General features: G+C 35.7%; 2 pseudogenes; one reads left to right on the forward strand and one right to left on the reverse strand.

Annotated features, from left to right (window-relative positions):
• Positions 1 to 217: 217 nt before the first annotated feature.
• LOC147287344 (LRR receptor-like serine/threonine-protein kinase IOS1) lies at positions 218 to 5,142 on the reverse strand (annotated as a pseudogene).
• An 8,886-nt stretch (positions 5,143 to 14,028) lies between these two features.
• LOC147287345 (putative leucine-rich repeat receptor-like serine/threonine-protein kinase At2g19230) lies at positions 14,029 to 17,971 on the forward strand (annotated as a pseudogene).
• Positions 17,972 to 18,255: the final 284 nt, after the last annotated feature.

An 18,255-nucleotide genomic window follows, 5' to 3' on the forward strand; every position in this document is an offset into this window, starting at 1 on the left:
ACATGCAGTCAGCCTCCTTTCTCAAGAAGATACATTATGTACTTAGGATTTAGGAAACTGGTTGCAATCCATACATAATCTGGTATTCTGGTATCTATAATACAAAGAGATTGTATATTAAGACCATAGAACCTGCAGGATCTTAACATGTCCTAATCTGCAGGATTGAAATAATACATCCTAATTCCCATTTTATCCAGACAATTAATTAGCACAACTATCTAACCGAGGGAATTATATTAGCGATTGAATTGTCAGGCATCATCTCAATGGAATTTCTGTATTCAGTTTCATTGCTCTCCTTCGTTTGAGCCAGTTGGGTTGCCAAACACTCCTTCAAGTCCGCCACTACCTGAGTCATGAGTGGCCTTTTGATGGCACTTACAGATGCACATGCCATTGCTATTTCCAAAGCTTTCCACACTGAGTTGACATTGAAATCTCCCTGTAAGCTTGGATCAACTATGCTGTAAATGTCTCCTTTTGCAAGCATTAAGCCAACCCATTGGCTAATGCTAATGATCTCATCATGCGTTCTCGATATAGCAGGTCGACTTGTGATAATCTCTAACAGCACAATCCCAAAGCTGTAAACATCACTTTTCTCATTTAACCTGTTTTTTATGAAGAACCTGCAAGCCAAATCATGCAATGCAAATCAGATCATATCTTCTCATGCAAAAATATTTGCTAAAAGGTCAATTTAGTGTCTTTCTTCAGTTCTCTTGTATTCTTGTTGCTTTATTTGATTAATGTTTGCAATTTGATACACTGAAGTGCTAACAGTTTAAATACTAAATATGATCATGGGTAAATTAGAAACAAAAAAAATTCTTACTCAGGGTCAAGGTACCCTGGAGTGCCAACAAGAATGCTCGAAGCCCGAGTCCCTTCATTAGAAGGGAAATCTCTGGATAGGCCAAAATCAGAAAGTTTGGCTTGGAAACTTTCATTCAGCAAGATGTTTGTTGATTTCACATCCCTGTGCATTATAGGTGGCTTACAACCATAGTGTAGGTACTCCAATCCTGCATTTCAAAATTCAGACATCACTTACACAAAAAAATTCAGGAAGAAAAAGGAGATCGATGTAGCTAAAAAAAGAATCATGACAATCATTCATTTAGTTTCAGACCTTGTGCAGCGTCTGTTGCTATTAGAAGTCTACCTTCCCATGTCAAGATATTTGATCTTCTATCTACATATAACATATCCATAAAAAATAAAAGAGACTCAGCCTTTGTATTCTGTCTTAACTTACAAAAGAACCTCATTCATGAGTGATGCAAGAAAGTTTCAGAGTATAGAATTAATTGTAAAGTTTGAAAGTTTCAAGCATATACAAAGCCTCTGATGATTAAGTTATTGACTCTCCAAAGTTTAGAATTAATACTAGAGAAATTAATAGTGAATTTTGCTACTGCATAATTTCAATTGTAGCCAAACCTGAAAGATGTTCCTGTAAGTTTCCATTGGCCATGTATTCGTAGACAAGTCCTATGTTGGTTTCATCATTGCAATATCCAACAAGGCTTGTCAAATTCTTATGATGAACTCTCATAAGAATATCAACCTGTAATTTAAGACACCATAAACTCCAAATCTTAGTTCATCATATATGATTGATCTAGAAACATTGTGTTAGTTTATTTGGACACAAACGTGCCTCTGCATTAAATTGTTGAAGCCCTTGAACTGATGACGGCGAGAGAATCTTGATAGCTACTTGAATTTTGTCTATTTATCCATGATAAACTGTTCCAAATCCACCTTTTCCAAGAACCCTCTCGAAGTTGTTGGTGATTTTGAGTATCTCAGAGTATGTAAATTTACGTTTTGTCGACTCCAAGGACCCTAATTGAAGGGTGACTTTTGCATCTGTGACAACTCCTAAAGACCATTACAAGTTTGATGAGCATCTATGCAGACAATGCAGGAATCTTTATACAATCGAAACCTTCAGCCTTCATTATTTCATTGCCAATAAACATCTGTAAGGAAGTCTTACCATGTTGTCTTTTCCTTTGAAAGCGCCACCAGCAGATGGCTGCTACAGTTAATAAGACGACGGCAACGATTGACACTACTACAGGAATAACAAAATTGTTTTTCTTCTTCTTCGTTAATTTGCAAGAAATAGGCCCGGATAGATTTGGATTTCCGCACAAACTGACATCAAAATGGTTGATGGAAACTGTAGTTAGATTTTGATGAATTATAATTACCAAGTATAAATTCCTATGTGATAGTAGCAGATTTTAGCCTCTACGGTAATTGACCCATGCTCTGTAATACACAGTACTTAATTTTAAGGTGAGTCAAACACAAAGTATAAAGGTCATGGTTTTCTAAATAAAGCATACCTCAATGATAGCGTACCATTCTTCCCTCTTTCTATCAACAGTACTGGGACGGAGCCGTTGAGGTTGTTTTTCTCCAAGTTTCTGCATGTATCCATCATCACTATGCTTTCTAACTAATTACTATCATTTGCATTTCATGTATAGCCAAATAACTTACAGGATATCTAAATTTGGGAATTGAGATAGAAAATCTGGAATTACTCCTATTAAGTTGTTGTTCGATAAATCCGTGAAATCATGAGCAGCATCAACTCATTTAAATTAGAATGATTGTGACAAATGAAATTCTGACCACATGCTGTTTACCACTCTACCTTGTCATTAATTTGGAAATTAACTGATTGTCACATTTATACTTACAAAGTCTGTAACATGCTGAGATTGGAAATAGAAGAAGCTATGAACCCTGTTAATCCACTTGAGGACAAGTCCCTGCAGATTGCATATATGTTCAGTATTTAAAACACAATAAGAACTTGAATTAATTAATATGAATATATGTCATGATCATGGCTAACTTTGTGCGAAGAGACAGTGATAGTACTTACAAGGATATGATTCTTGGGGGCTCATTTTCAGGATAGCTACACTTGACACCTTCCCATGAGTACTTTTCAGGGGCACATGGATCTCCTTGCCAGTTCTTTCCAATGTTATAACTTGACTTAATGTTTGTAATTGCATCAACTAATTAATATTTTCATACACAAATTAACGGAAAATCCCATCAAAATCATAATAATTAATCATATTTAATTGCATAGTGGGTAAATAATAATTAGAGGAAATAACAGATTTAGTCCAGTTATTTTATACCTAGTTCAATTTTGGTCCACAATCTTTTTTAAGTTCTGTTTTGATCCACTAATTGTTCCACTTGTTCAATAAAGGTCCAGATTTGTTTTCTCAAATTTGACCTGCCTTTTACCCTATCAAATCTCACCCAAATTCAGCAAACATATACTTGTTTTAAAGGTATGCATTTCTTCTTTACAACCATATAAAGATCATTCAAATTGGAGTTCTAAAACTCAAGATAATTGACCCCAAAGTAGGGTATCCAAAACTGCCAATTTTTCAAACTTCACCCAATCTCAATTCTCTTAGATTATAATACTCTAAATTTGTTTTTATGACTAAGAAATGGTGAAATATAACTTATACTTCAATTATAATTGAAGAAAACACAACCTAAAAGATTTAGAGTCACAAATCTGGACCTTTATTGAACAAATGAAACAATTAGTGGACCAAAACAGAACTTAAAAAAGATCGTGGACCAAAATTGAACTAGGTATAAAATAAGTGGACCAAATCTGTAATTTCCTCTAATAATTAATTACTTACCATCTTGTTGGTTTGTTTCTGATTCCAAGAATTTCTTTTCTATATAAATCTCGATAGCGTTGAGGATGGGAGGAAGGGTAGAGTTGTCAGCCGCAGTGATAGTAATATCAACATATTCTCCCGTAAAACTCCAAGGCTCAATGCTGGAAATAGTATTTGTGTACAAGTAATCAGGAGCAAATGGCCCATAAGTGCCTCCGTCCCCACTTGTATAGAGCAGTCTAGACTGGTTGGGTTGGAGGTTTTCAACTTCTGCAAAGTGCATGTAACTATAATACCCTGCATCTGTATCAGCACCCTCAGGCGCCCAGATAGTAATAACCAAGGAATCAGTTGGATTTTGTGGGGTGGCAGCAGTTCTCATAACAACAGATGGTGGTTGGTAATTGTTGTGAGAGTCAAAGTCGATGATGTTTGAGGTATTCAACTGTGTCCAATCATCCTTGTTATAGTAACGCCAGAAGCGATCATAAATATCCACAGGGTACCTGGACATAGACATTTCATCGGTTTATATCGATCTAATCAAAAACTTCATGGACGTACGGTAATTTATTGCGTGTTAGAATTAGGATATCCAACCCAATATTCAATTGATCATGACTACTCATAAAACAATGAATACTCACCTGTATATATTGCGGTTATCTATTAAACCCGTGTCGTACCGTTTGACAAGTGCCATGGACTGGTTCTGTTTATAAGCGTTACTAGGTAAGGGCCTGAGCTCAATTGTTGATATAAATGGAACCCCAGAGCCTGTGTTCACCAAACAAACATGTATGTAGCTTCGCAGAGGGACATGTATGAGCTCCTTGACCTCGTCAATGGAGCCATTCCAAGGCTTCACTGAATCCCACAAATTGGGCCCAAGATGTAGTTCGAACTCTGGTAATTCGTTTCCGCCATCATAATTCCCATGAAAGAAAGTTGCTCGGATCAAATATCTGGTGCCACTTGTAACGTTTATTTTGTAGCAGTTCCTGGTTCCTTGAGGGAAGCTCCTAAGAGACCCGTACGGCTGTTGCTTTGTATTTCTGTATTCAGACGATACCAACTCACTTTCACCAGTGTCTATGAAGTTGGCGTCTGAAATGTAGTCAATGCCTGTATTGGCTTCGTTATAGTCAGAATTTTTGGGTAGGCCGCAATCTATGCTAATGAAGCCTGCAGAGGACGTAATCAAAGGGGCAGACAAATATTGTTATAATTAATATGTTGATCAAAATAAAAGTTTTATATATAACGCTACGGATGCTCATATATATACACCTGATTGATTTTGGGCATGAACTAGGAGGAGCATAAGATTAAGAGGAAAACCAGCAAGCACTGCAAAGAGGAAAAATTGCCTGAATGTCCGCAAGGACCACAACATCATGATTATACTCTGGAAATTAACAAGCAAGGGATGGAGGTGTCTACAATATATGAATATCATCTATATATAATTTATAAGTGGGTCATGGCCGTTCCTCAAGCAGCTTATGTCATCTATTTATAATATGCAACTTGATTTTAAAGACTGAACCTTTAACTTATCATAATCCTAGCATCATTCATAACTTCCCACCCTCTCTCACTTATAGACTAATTCCTATATATGTACGTACTTGGATGCAACTTGATTCCATTGACTCTTCGTATTACAAACTCATGAGTCATGATCACTAGCTAGCTTGTCAATATTGCTCTTAGAAAGTTGTCTCATGACTTCCATGTTTGGATTAGGGATGGTCTAATCACCTGGCTATTTAAAATACAATATATCTTCTTATCATGCTTCTGTATGAATAAATAATTAAAGTATCTTTTCTAGAAGAAAAATGCATGTCAATTGTGCTATAGTTTTTACAATAAAATTAATGAAGACAAAAAAGAGATTAATGACGAAATTTCTGTGTCCAGTGCATAAATTACCAAGTAATTAGTTGGTTGATTCTACAAGTGGCCAAAATCTAGGTGAGAACGCTGGCCTCGATCTGTGTAGTAATTAAGGAAGCTACAAGGAAGTTAGCCAAGTCCAGTCCAGAAATATATATATATATATATATATATAGAGGCTCCTTCAATTGAGATATACCTCAATTTATTTATGTTAAAATATGCATGTGCATGATGGAGAGTTGGAGAGTTGGGACGTATATATAGAAGCTAGTTGCATGATGGGCAATTTCAACAACAAGATGATTGTTTAGTTCTGCCATTCATTCAACTCGATCAAAGTCTCAAAACGTACTGCACAGTACTTCTTGCGCGTAGAGGTTCATGACCGGATCGAGCGGGTCCATGATGGGTAATATATAAATACATATATATATATATATCAACTTGTAGGTTATATAACTTATATATATATATATGTATATCAACTTGTAGGTCAAATGTTTTGAGTGTTTGCTAAATAAAATAAAGAAAGAGGGATATTACGATATTAGCCTTTTATGGGTTTTAATGAGATAAGTATGAGTTTGAAGGTGGTTTTCCTAATTTACTAAAGAAGAAATATCCGCGTTAGAGAAAAGAGTTATCATTAATTAATAGGTCCGTTGACTTTAGGTACCAAATTTAAATATTTTTTTTATTTTAACTACTAAAATATTTATGTCATTTCACTTTAAATACTAGATTTTTGTTTAGGTACCAACTTTAAAAAATATAGTTTTACTAAGCAGTCGTACCTATTCACCGAGCGCTTGAGAGAATATTTTATTTTTTTTACAAACTCAACTAATTGTACGTGACTATCCAATAATTACAACTTTTTTATTGATTTGTTGTTTTTTTAGAATTTGCAAGGCTTAAACTTTAATGTTTAATTTCTACGTTATAAGACTTCATCCCCCAAACCTAAATCAAAAGCATTAAACTCTTATAAACTTTGAATTTTTATGAATTTCATACAGTTACAACTGCAATTGTTAGACAGTTACACTGTGACTATTCGACAGTCACAACTGTACAGCAAACTGAAAAAAAATAAAAATAAAAATAAATAACGAAAACCACCCAATCCAAAATATTTTGCTTTAGGCTAGTACCTAAAATAAAAAAAAAAATTAATATCTTGCTACTTTGTTGAAAAACCATTGATATTTGATATTTAATTCTAATTTTCTATTAATTAATTAGGGATTAACATTTGGTTGACTAGTAATTATTTGGTGAAAGTCATACGGACTCCCTAAGATTCTAACTTATTTCATTCAGGTCCCTAAAGTTTAATTAATATATGTTATCGATACCCCTTGGTTAGTCATTGTTAACAGAAAATGTGGTTTGACCGAGTTTAATTGACTAAGAAAGTGTCAAATTTGTCCTTCATATGATATTTTAAAAATCAACGTCATTCCCTAAACAAAAATTAATATTCTTCTCTCAAGATAAGTTGTGAAAAGATGGTTTTTAATTTCATTTGTAAAGGTCAAACTGACTGTCTTGTCCTTTAATCGTTAATGAGAGTTAAAAATTACTGCTAAAATAAGAGGTATTGGTGGAAATAACAAAACCTGAAAGGTCTGAGTGAAATAAATCTGAGGGGTCTACATGAATTTCAATTTCACCCGTAAGCAGGTAAATACATTTTTTCAAATTTTTATTTCTGTTCCTTTTGTCGTTCGTTTTGGGCTAAGAGCCTAAGACACAGTGTGAAATAAATGGAGTTACTACAATACTAGAACAGAGCTAAAACCAGAGCCCAAATTCATGCTTCTTGCAAATCCATCAAAATTCTTGCACATGCAGTCAGCCTCCTTTCTCAACAAGATGCATTATTTGAATACGAAATTAGTTGCAATCCATACATAATATGGTATATATTACAAAAGATTGGCTTATTAAGACCATAAAACCTGCAGATTTTAACATGTGCTAACCTGCAGGGTTGAAATAATAAATCCCAATTCCCATAATCTTACCCAGATAAGTACTAGTTACTACCTAACTAATCGAGTAGTCGGGCATCATCTCAATGGAATTTCTGAATTCAGTTTCATGGTTCTGCTTCGTTCGAGCCAATTCTATAGCCAAACACTCCTTCAAGTCCACCACTATGACTCATGAGTGGCCTTTTGATGGCACTTCTATTTCCACGACTTTTCAGACTGAGTTGACACTAAAATTTCTCTCTAACCTTGGATCACAATATTGTAAATGTCTCCTTTTTCAAACAAGAAACCCACTCATTGAGAAAGAGGACAAGCAAATAGGTGCACCATCATACCAACTAGCGAGCACTGCAAGTTGCTTCAATTTCCGCGACATCATTACATGGAAAGCAAGACGCAATACTAGCTACCAAGTTATCTGTGTTCATTGACTATGATCATCATGTTATATAAGCAATATATGAATATCATGACCTATGCTAAAGCTAATCAAAGCATAGTGGCTACACTTGTGAAATAGACCTCTCTCTTTCATGTCTAATCGTGGGCACACCCAAAGCAATTAAGAATAATTTTATAGATGTCAAAATTAGACTGACCAGTGGCAGTATTTGTGCTCCCATTTCCAGAACTCGAACTAAAACCATTTTCTTCTGTTATTTCTTTATTATATAGATATATATATGCACTAACACATTTACAATTTGCCTAATATTTAACAAAAGAAGTCGATCTCCAATATTATGAACCGGAAAGTGACAACAAAGTTTGAGCATCATGGTGGTTCGATGCCCATCTCATACCGAGTGGAGTCGCGATGTCAGGTACGTCATTATTTAATATAATACATATATATTCCTTAGTATTATTTGAGTTTTTGACAACATTATTTATTTTCTTTTTCAGGCCGCGATTCGCAATTCCTAGAGATTGACACTTTCAAAGATGTTTATGTCCGACTCAGCTGTGATGCGGCCAAGGCGAAACATGTTAGTTTTTTATCTTTTATTTGTTTCACAAATTTTTTTATTTATACTTAATTTTCTAATTTCTAACTTATATATAACATTTTGAAGGATGAAATAGTAGCCCAAAGGACAAGGTATTTGGAGGACTTGGCTAGCCAGCTCCCTCCTGACACTCTGTTGAAGTCAATCTCATACCTGATCCCAATATCGGACTTCGTATTTTGACGAACTCACTGGGTGTTAGGCCCGGTAAGTACATATGCGGCATAGGATTTGGTTCGTGACATCGAGGCCTCCTCGTCTTCTTCTCAGTCATCTGCAGTCGTCACCGACTTGTCCGCTCAAGTGCAGCAGTTGAAGGATGAACTATATGCCGAGATAGCAACTCTCTAGGAAGAGAGGGAGGCTAAGAGAGCAGCTTGCCAGGCAGAGAAAGCGGTTTGCCAAGCAGAGAGGGCCTCCTGACACTCTGTTGGAATCGATCCCAGTACCCGATCTCGATGTTGGACTTCATATTTTGATGGACTCACTAGGTGTTAGGCCCAGTAAGTACATATGCGGCATGGGATATGGTCGGGTTCGTGACGTCGTTTTATCCTCGTCTTCTTCTAAGCCATCTGCAGTCGTCGCCGACCTGTCTGCTCAAGTGCACATTTGAAGGATGAGCTACATGTCGAGAGAACGGCTTGCCAGGTAGAGAGGGAGGCTGAGAGAGCAGAGAGGGAGGCCGAGAGAGCAAAGAGGGAGGCTGAGAGAGCAGCTCGTGATACAGAAAGGGGCCAGTTGCAGCAGATGTTCGGCCAGCTGCACGTATTGATACCTAGGTTAGTGGTGCTACCTTACCTTCAACAACCTCTGCCGCCAGACATGGATGACGATGATGCCCCTGACTTAGGATAGATATTAACCACTAGGGTCATCATTATGAACGATCATTTGTACGGATATTTGGATATAATTATGAAATTTTAATATTAAATTTTTGCTACTTGTGTTAATATAAATAAATTTTGTGTTATATAGTTTTTGGATAAAATGCTAAAAACAATTTAAAAAATATTAAAAGATTAAAAAACCTTAAGCGACGAAAAAGGTTTGTCTCCTAAGAGGCCTTTGGAAGACGAAATTTCATATTCGTCTCCCAAAGGTACCTTGAGAGACGAAACACTTCAAGGTGGCTTTAGGCGAAGAATCGTAATTTCGTTGTCCAAAGTAACTTTGAGAGACGAATCAAATTCATCTCCAAAGGTGGTTTTAAGCGACAAAATAATGATTTCGTCGCCTAAGGGATTGAGCAATGTGATTTATGCGACGACATATTTTTGTCGCCCAAAACCTTAGGCGACGAAACGTGACTTTGGGAGACCTAAGCTATTTTTTTTGTAGTATAAGTTACAAAGTCAAGCCAAGAAACATGAAAAAAAAAGTTCATCCAAGAAAAAACAACAAATACCATTGGCATATCCATTAGATACCAACAAGCAATTAGGCCAATTCGACAGATTGTCACAATTCAAAACTCCATGTCTTTAGCCTCTAAAATCTGCTACACAACTCACTTTGCAAAGTTCTATATATAGGACCTAGATCCTCTACCTTGCTTCCCTGCAAGGCTGGTACCAGGCTCAAATCTGAGTCTTTGAAGACACACAATATCTCTCTCCCTCCTCTTTCTCTCTTTACTTTGTCTTTAGAGGCTCAGATTTGAGCCTGGTACCAGCCTTGCAAGGAAGCAAGACAGGGGATCCAGTTCCCTATACATATATATATAAAATGATCACTCGCTCACCATAGAGCGGGGAATGCCCCGCTCACCTAACCACCCAACCTCAAATTTCAATGATCGAAACGGTCCATAATTTAGGGCATCATTCAAATATCACCCTTGCAAAAAATCAGCCAAATCGGAAACTGTTTAGCCAGTGTATTATTGTCAACATCATTTCAACCTTATCTGACGAACTGTATTTGTTTGCAAAGTTTGGAGAACCAAACAATTATCTATTTAGCTGATTTTTTACATAAACAACCCTTAAGGATGGACCTAAAAAATGGACGGTCCCGATCATTGAATTCCCCGCTCTGTGGTGAGCAGGTGGTTAGGTGAGCGGGGAATTCCCCACTCTATGGTGAGCGAGTGATCATTATTGTATATAGATATATATATATATGCAGTGCAATAACACTTTTTTGCACTTAAATTATTATCCTATTTGGATTCCATAATATATATATGCTCCTGTAGTAGACTTGAATGTACCCACGGAGTGGGATTCCAAGTTTATCGAGAATGTGTTATGCGTGTCCCAATATGGACAAATAATTAATAATAACATGGGCCCGCCTGGTAGTCTTGCAGTGAAATGTTTAAGAGCTAGAGTTAAAAAGGCCAGTCAGATACACCGCCACGTGGCACATGATGTAACTAATCCAACTTGTTAGAGTATTATTGGATGATATATTTATATTAGTAGGATTTAATATTAATAACATTCATCTATATTATGACACGTTGGATTGGTTACACCACGTGACGGTGTATCAATTACACATAATAATTTCTCCTGAATTTGTGGATTAAAAAAGGAAAATTGCCTCTTTTACTTAGCATTAAAAAGTGTATTACAATAACTCCAAGGTGTTAGAAAAGTTGGTTCGGAGGTGTAGCTGTAAATTCAGGCACCCGAGTTCGAGTTTCCAGTTCGACCCTTGGAGCCAGGCAACAAGGGAGGTAAAATCCCTTGTGAATCCTTTAGGCCTAGCATGGATTGCATGCCTTTGACTGCCCTGAGAGATTAGTCTGGTGGGCGAAAGCTGGTGCAGGATACCTTCGATCACAAAAAAAAAGTGCATTACAATTACACAAATTTATATGACACGTTTGCCTATTTGAGAACCAACATAAAGGAAGAAAAATTACATGCCTAAACTTTAATTAGTGACGTCTGGCTTCAAAAAAATGTATAGTGACGTCTAATCTTAACCCCTATATTTGGTGATGTGACACACATGCTATTAGAGCTGCCTTTGGTTTGGTTTTTACTGAACCGATCAAAATTTTTTGTTTTGGTAAATCGATTTTCACAATTCGAAAATTCGAAAAATGTTAGTTTGGTTTTGGTAAAATCGAAAAAATTTGGTAAACCGACCAATTACAAAAAATTATTACTAAAAGAAACCGAATCGATTATTACCGAAAAGTCGAAATATATACCGAAAAACTGAAAAATTACTAAAATTTAGTTATATATACTTATATAATACTATTATGTTAGTGGTACAATAAATATTAAACTACTAATATTATAAACAATTGTAAGAAAATATAATTGTATAATGTTATCATATTAATATTATCAAAAGTGTGAGTTAAGATATAGAGTCATTCACTAATAAAATAAATGTTATTATTTTTAGGAAAATAAGAACCTCATCTTTAGGTAATTAAGTAATGCATATATATATATATACAGGTTCCTTCTGTTGAGGTATACTTCAACTTATTTATGTTGAGGTATGACCTTATTGAGGCTCACACGAGTCGTTTTGTGTCGATCTGAACCGTTCACAAGGATCATCTTCATTGATAGATCATCCATGCAAAAAATTAACCAAATCAGAAATCATTTGCCTATCTAACTTTGATAAAACAAATGGACGGTTTCATGGAAAATATTTGGTTCGTCCATTTATTTGATCAAAGTTAGATAGGCAAATGATTTCTAATTTGGCTAATTTTTTGCAAGGATGATCTATCTATGGAGATGTAAAAATTGAACGGTTCGGATCGACACAAAACGACTCGTGTGGGCCCCAACAGGGTATACCTCAATATAAATAAGTTGAGGTATACCTCAACAGAAGGAGCCTGTATATATATATATCTACTCATATTTATCGGTATATATACATACTAAATTAATAGTATATGTACTAATATATATTATTAAACTATTTATACTAGTATATATTACTAATATTAATATTATTGCAATTAATACTAGTACTATACTTAACTACCAATACTATTCGTGCAAATATATATTCATCAAACATTATATATTATGCATCATATTTAATTTAATTTCAATTTATATTGGTATATAATAATTAGTATTATTATAATTAAACAAAAAATGAATCGAAAATATACTGAAGTAAACCGAAAATGAATCGAAAGTATTCGATAACCAAATTACCGAAATCGAATCGAAAACCGAAGTTTACAAAAAATTACCAAACTAAAAAATACCGAAACCGAAAAATACCAAAATTTTTTGTTTTATTTTGGTAAGCCTTAATATCGAACCGAACCGAACCGATCGATGAACAACCCTAATTGCCATGGCAATTTCCATGACTTTCCGAGCAGAAGAGTGGGTGTAAGTCCCCTGTGTTCTAGAATCTACTATATATGCTTTCGATGTCAATATCAATTAATATCCTCTATGTGAAATTTAGAACTCCCACATATATTGAAATATGTGAATAGGTTCTTATATATGTAAGAATAAACAAATCCTTTCAATATTGACTATCAGCATAATCAAATAGAAAATAGGGTCCGTTAACATACAGGTATTGGTACCTAAATTTATTAACCAAAACCACCTAAAGCCTCATTCTTTCTTTGCGGGCCAACTACCACAATCCTATTATTCATTTGCGGACACCACACCCATTAAATCCCAAAATACCATGCAGACACCACACCACCACTAGATCCCAAAATACCATCCGAAAATAGACATAACATGCAGACATCTTCCAAAATACCTGCATCAATGCATCACCAAAAAACTGAAACTGAAACTGAAACTGCAAGTCCACAACTCCAATAAACTGCAGTTTCAACTCTAATAAATTGCAGTTTCTGCAGTTTCAGTTCACTTACAGTTTCAGAAACAGCAGTTTCAGTTTACTTACAGTTCCAGAAACTGCAATTTAGGGTAAACCCAAAAAATTGAAACTGAAACTGCAAGTCCGCAACTCCAATAAACTACAGTTTCAACTCTAATAAATTGCAGTTTCTGCACTTTCAGTTCACTTGCAATTCCAAAAACTGTAGAAAGTTCATTTCCAGAAACTGAAACTGCAAGTCCGCAACTCCAATAAACTGCAGTTTCAACTCTAATAAATTGCAGTTTCTACAGTTTCAGTTCACTTGTAGTTCCAGAAACTGCAGAAAGTTCACCTGCAGTTTCAGAAACTGCAGAAAGTTCACTTTCAGTTTCAGGTTTATGCAGTTTCAGTTCACCTGCAGTTCCAGAAACTGCAGGTTTTTGCAGTTTCAGTTTACTTGCAGTTTCAGAAAACTGCAGTTTCAGAAACTGAACTAAACAAAAAAATCAAGAACCTAAACATACTCATGCACAGACCTTGATAAGCAGAGAGAAAAGTCGGGATCTGAATTATTTGATTAATAGATAAATTAGATCGAAATCGGTGGCGGGCAGCGGCAAAATGGCAAAGCTGGATGACGAACAGATCGCGGAGCTGCTGCTGGTGGTGGTGTTCGTCCTGGAGGTGCTTGCTCTGCGAAGAAGAAGAACAAGAAGATGAAGAAGAAGAAAGAGAAAAGAGACATAGTGGGGGGGATAAAGAGAGAAGATGAACGTGAAAAGAGAAGAAAAAGAATGACAAAAAGGAAATAAAATGGTCATTGGCCATATTTCAAGATAGCAACTTACCTTATTATTAAAAAAAATTAATTGGTGCACTAGAGAGTAAAAATAATAAGTAAAAGGTAGTTTAGGGTAATTAATTCTAGAAAATATGTGTTAAACTAAAAAATACTATGTGTCCATACAAATTTCAGAAGCTGAAGCTCATGAAATTTCTACTTTACCCCTTATATAAATAGAAATTACTCAATTTTTTTAGGGAACCATGCAACCCCATTGCCCACTATCCCGCGCCAGGGCCAGCTCTTTAATCTCCATCCAAGAATAAAAAGGCTTTTCTAAAAAGAAAAATTGTTGAGCACTTGGGCACTGTAGATTAAGATAAAATGATCCTATTCTTTAGAAAAACAAGTTGGTCTAGCTTGTTTCCCAATTATAACGATGTCGCTGACATTCAAGCAATTCTTCATCTTTCCAGTAGTGCTCGGTGGTTTTGCTCTTCATCTTATGCTCCTAGTTCATGCCCAGCATCCACCAGGTTTGAATATTTATCTGCAGCACTTACCATTAATAATTAATGTTTATTTTGTTTAACGTAAATATTATAATTAACATAGCCCTTACCTAATGACACTTATGTAACGCAACAGAACGAGTCCTTGGCACTTGTCTCACGCTACGACACGGGTCTAATAGCTAATGATCAGGATGCAGGATACAGGTGACAGCACTCATTGTAATTGTATATAAAATCGATCTAATTACTTTTGCGTTGGATGCTCAAATTCTAAACAATACTCACTCATTATCCTCAACTTTTTTATTTGATATATACACTGATGAAATTGTCTGTGTGTTATTTAATTAATTAGGTATCCAGATGATATTCATGATCGCATCTGGTATTACTATGATTCTAGCCCGTATGACTGGACACAATTAAATTCCTCATCCCACATCGATTCTGAATCGAACAATGGTTACCGACCAGCATCTGTTGTTATGAGTACTGCCACCACGCCAAGAAATCCAACTGATAATCCCTTGGTTATGATTTTCTGGCCACCCGAGGGCGCTGATAGAAATACAGAGTATTATAGTTACTTGCACTTTGCAGAAGTTGAAAAGCTCCAACCCAACCAGTCCAGACTGCTCTATGTTAGTAGAGATGGAGAGCGCATTCATGACCCATTTGTTTCTCCTTACTTGTCCACATATACTGTAAACAGCAGGAACCCCTGGAGTAGTAAAGGACAATATGTTAATATATCAATCATTGGGGCTCAAAACTCTACCCTTCCACCCATTCTCAATGCTTTCGAGATTTATATGCTCAACAAGTTCTCAATATCAGAAACAAACCAACAAGATGGTAACTAATTCAAGATTATAATCTCTTAATTACCCACTTCACTATGTGGTACACAAGCTTAATCAATTTCATCACTATTGATTTATTAATCTATTATTTATCTGCTATGTTATTAAATATGATTGATTTTGATGGTGTCAATTTTCTGTTTGCGTGTGAAAATCTTAATTAGTCGGCGCAATGACAAACATCAAGTCAACTTACAAAATTAGAAAAAACTGGCAAGGAGATCCATGGGCCCCTCAAAACTACTCATGGGAAGGTGTCAAGTGTAGCTACGTACCCTGAAAATGAATCTCCAAGAATCATATCCTTGTAAGTTTATATCACTATCTCTTGATCGCAAAAACTTAATTGCTCATGAGTCATGACCATGATATTAATTTCGTTAACTTAATTCAACTTACAGAACATATATGCAATGTGCAGGGACTTATCCTCGAGTGGATTAACAGGGGAGATATCTCCAGTTATATCCAATCTTTCAATGATACAGACTTTGTAAGTATATATGTCTTACTCTGTGTGTGAGTGTGTGTGGTGTGTGTGTCAATATTAACGAGTTACCAAATTAACGACAAGGTAGAGTGGTACACAGCATATGGTCGGAATTCATTCATAATAAGTTTAATTTAAACGAACCTGCTCATGATTTCAGGAATTTATCCAACAACAACTTAACTGGACCAATTGCACACTTTTTGTCGCCAATGCAAAATCTAAATGTCCTGTAAGTTAATTATTTGGTTATACTGCAAATTCTAATATATTAGTTAAAAGCATGGCGACAAACTTCTTGACCTTTGCAGAAACTTGGACAAAAACAACTTCACAGGTTCAGCTCCGGAAGGATTGATAAAATGAAGGAACAATGGTTTGCTAAAATTAAGGTATGCTTTCTATAGAAAGCCATGACCTCCAAACTCAGTGTTTGACACACCCTAAAACTGTGTTACAACTAGCTTAATTAGAGTGATCAACTCATAGCACAGATGCAACCACTCATAGCACAGATGCAACCACTCTTCATCAGGTGTTTCCTTAAAATCTGCTACTAATTTTACAAAGGAATTTATATTATTAGTATCTGTAGTTGATCAAAATCTAACAACCGTTGCTATCAACCATTTTGATGTCAGTTTATGCGACAATCCAAATCTACGCAAACATAGATCTTGCAAAAAGGAGCACAATATCATATTTCCTGTTGCAGTGTCAATCGTTGGAACTTTCATCCTCTTATTAACGGTAGCAGCTATCTCGTGGGGATTTAAAAGGAAAATACAGCATGGTAAGACTTCCAAATATTTGTTGAAGTTTTGTTTTTTTCTCTTTTCCTTTTGTTGCGATAAGTAAGAAAGGCTGAAAGAGAAGTGGGAATGAGAAAATAAAAGTTCAGAGTGGAGGTAAAGAGAGAGGGAGAGTCATTTAAGCAAATTAGGGGTCTAACTAGAGTCTCCCAAATTATATTGCCACCATTCAAATATTGCCACCATTGGAGTTAACAAAACGACTAACCTCATAATAAGAGGGTACTGTTATAAAAATCATTCTTAAGCTTAACTAATGCCATTCTGATGATCCATTTGGTGTAGAGATGATCAAGAATTTCAAGCAAAACGGGTTGATGGAATCAGAGGGTGAACGCTTTACATACTCAGAGATTGTGATGATTACAAATAATTTTGCATCAATGATTGGAAGTGGCGGATTTGGAAAAGTCTTACCATGGCACTTTGCTGAACAATGAGATTCAAGTTGCTGTGAAGTTACTTACTTCATCTTCAAGGCAAGGCTCAAATGAATTTCAGAATGAGGTACTTGCAAGTTGCAACTATATTAATTCACAGTTCTTTCTAGACAGCTAAAAATATTAGACAAAATCTACAACTTTCTAAAATGGTACCCATGCATAACAAATTGTAGGTTCAACTATTGATCAGAGCTCATCATAGAAACCTGGTTTCTCTTGTTGGGTACTGTGATGAAGGTGAAACCATGGCACTTGTTTATGAGTACGTGGCCAATGGAAATTTGCAACAGCTTTTATCAGCTGGTATGCATACTGATTCTTAAATTCATATGAGTTGCTTCATTGGGATCGACCATCTACAGAAATAGTAGGCTTCGTTAATCATTTAAAAAAAATAAAAAATACTTCAACAATTCTATGACATGGATGCATGATCATTGACAACGCTTGAGTGCGCGCAGATATAACTACAAACGTTTTGACATGGAAGGAGAGACTTCAAATTGCAGTAGATGCAGCACGAGGTAACTAGGTAAGCACTTGAGTTAATCTTGGAAGCATGCATTAATGATAAAATGTTCAACCATTAGTTAAATGGCGTGTTGATGGCATTTTGCAGGACTGGATTATCTACATAATTTTCAACCTATGTTTTAGATATATGCACCTAGATAGGCTAGCTCTACTATTTCACCAGCTTGTAATAAATGGGTCTGCTGACCTTTGTGATGAAAGCTCCCTATATAAGGGATATGTGTTTGTAAGTTTCGATCAAGGCAATCAGACTTGATCATTCAGTCTAGCTAATAAAATAAATTGTTCTCTCTCTTTTAGTCTTTGCGAGAGTGTGTGAGAGGTGGATAAAGTCTGTAAACTTTTCACCCATATATCTTGGTATTACTTTGTAAAGTATATACCAAGATTTCTGGCCTTTCTTTTTC

The sequence above is a fragment of the Dryas octopetala genome, chromosome 4, assembly GCF_963921425.1.
Source record: "Dryas octopetala chromosome 4, drDryOcto1.1, whole genome shotgun sequence".
NCBI lineage: Eukaryota > Viridiplantae > Streptophyta > Magnoliopsida > Rosales > Rosaceae > Dryas > Dryas octopetala.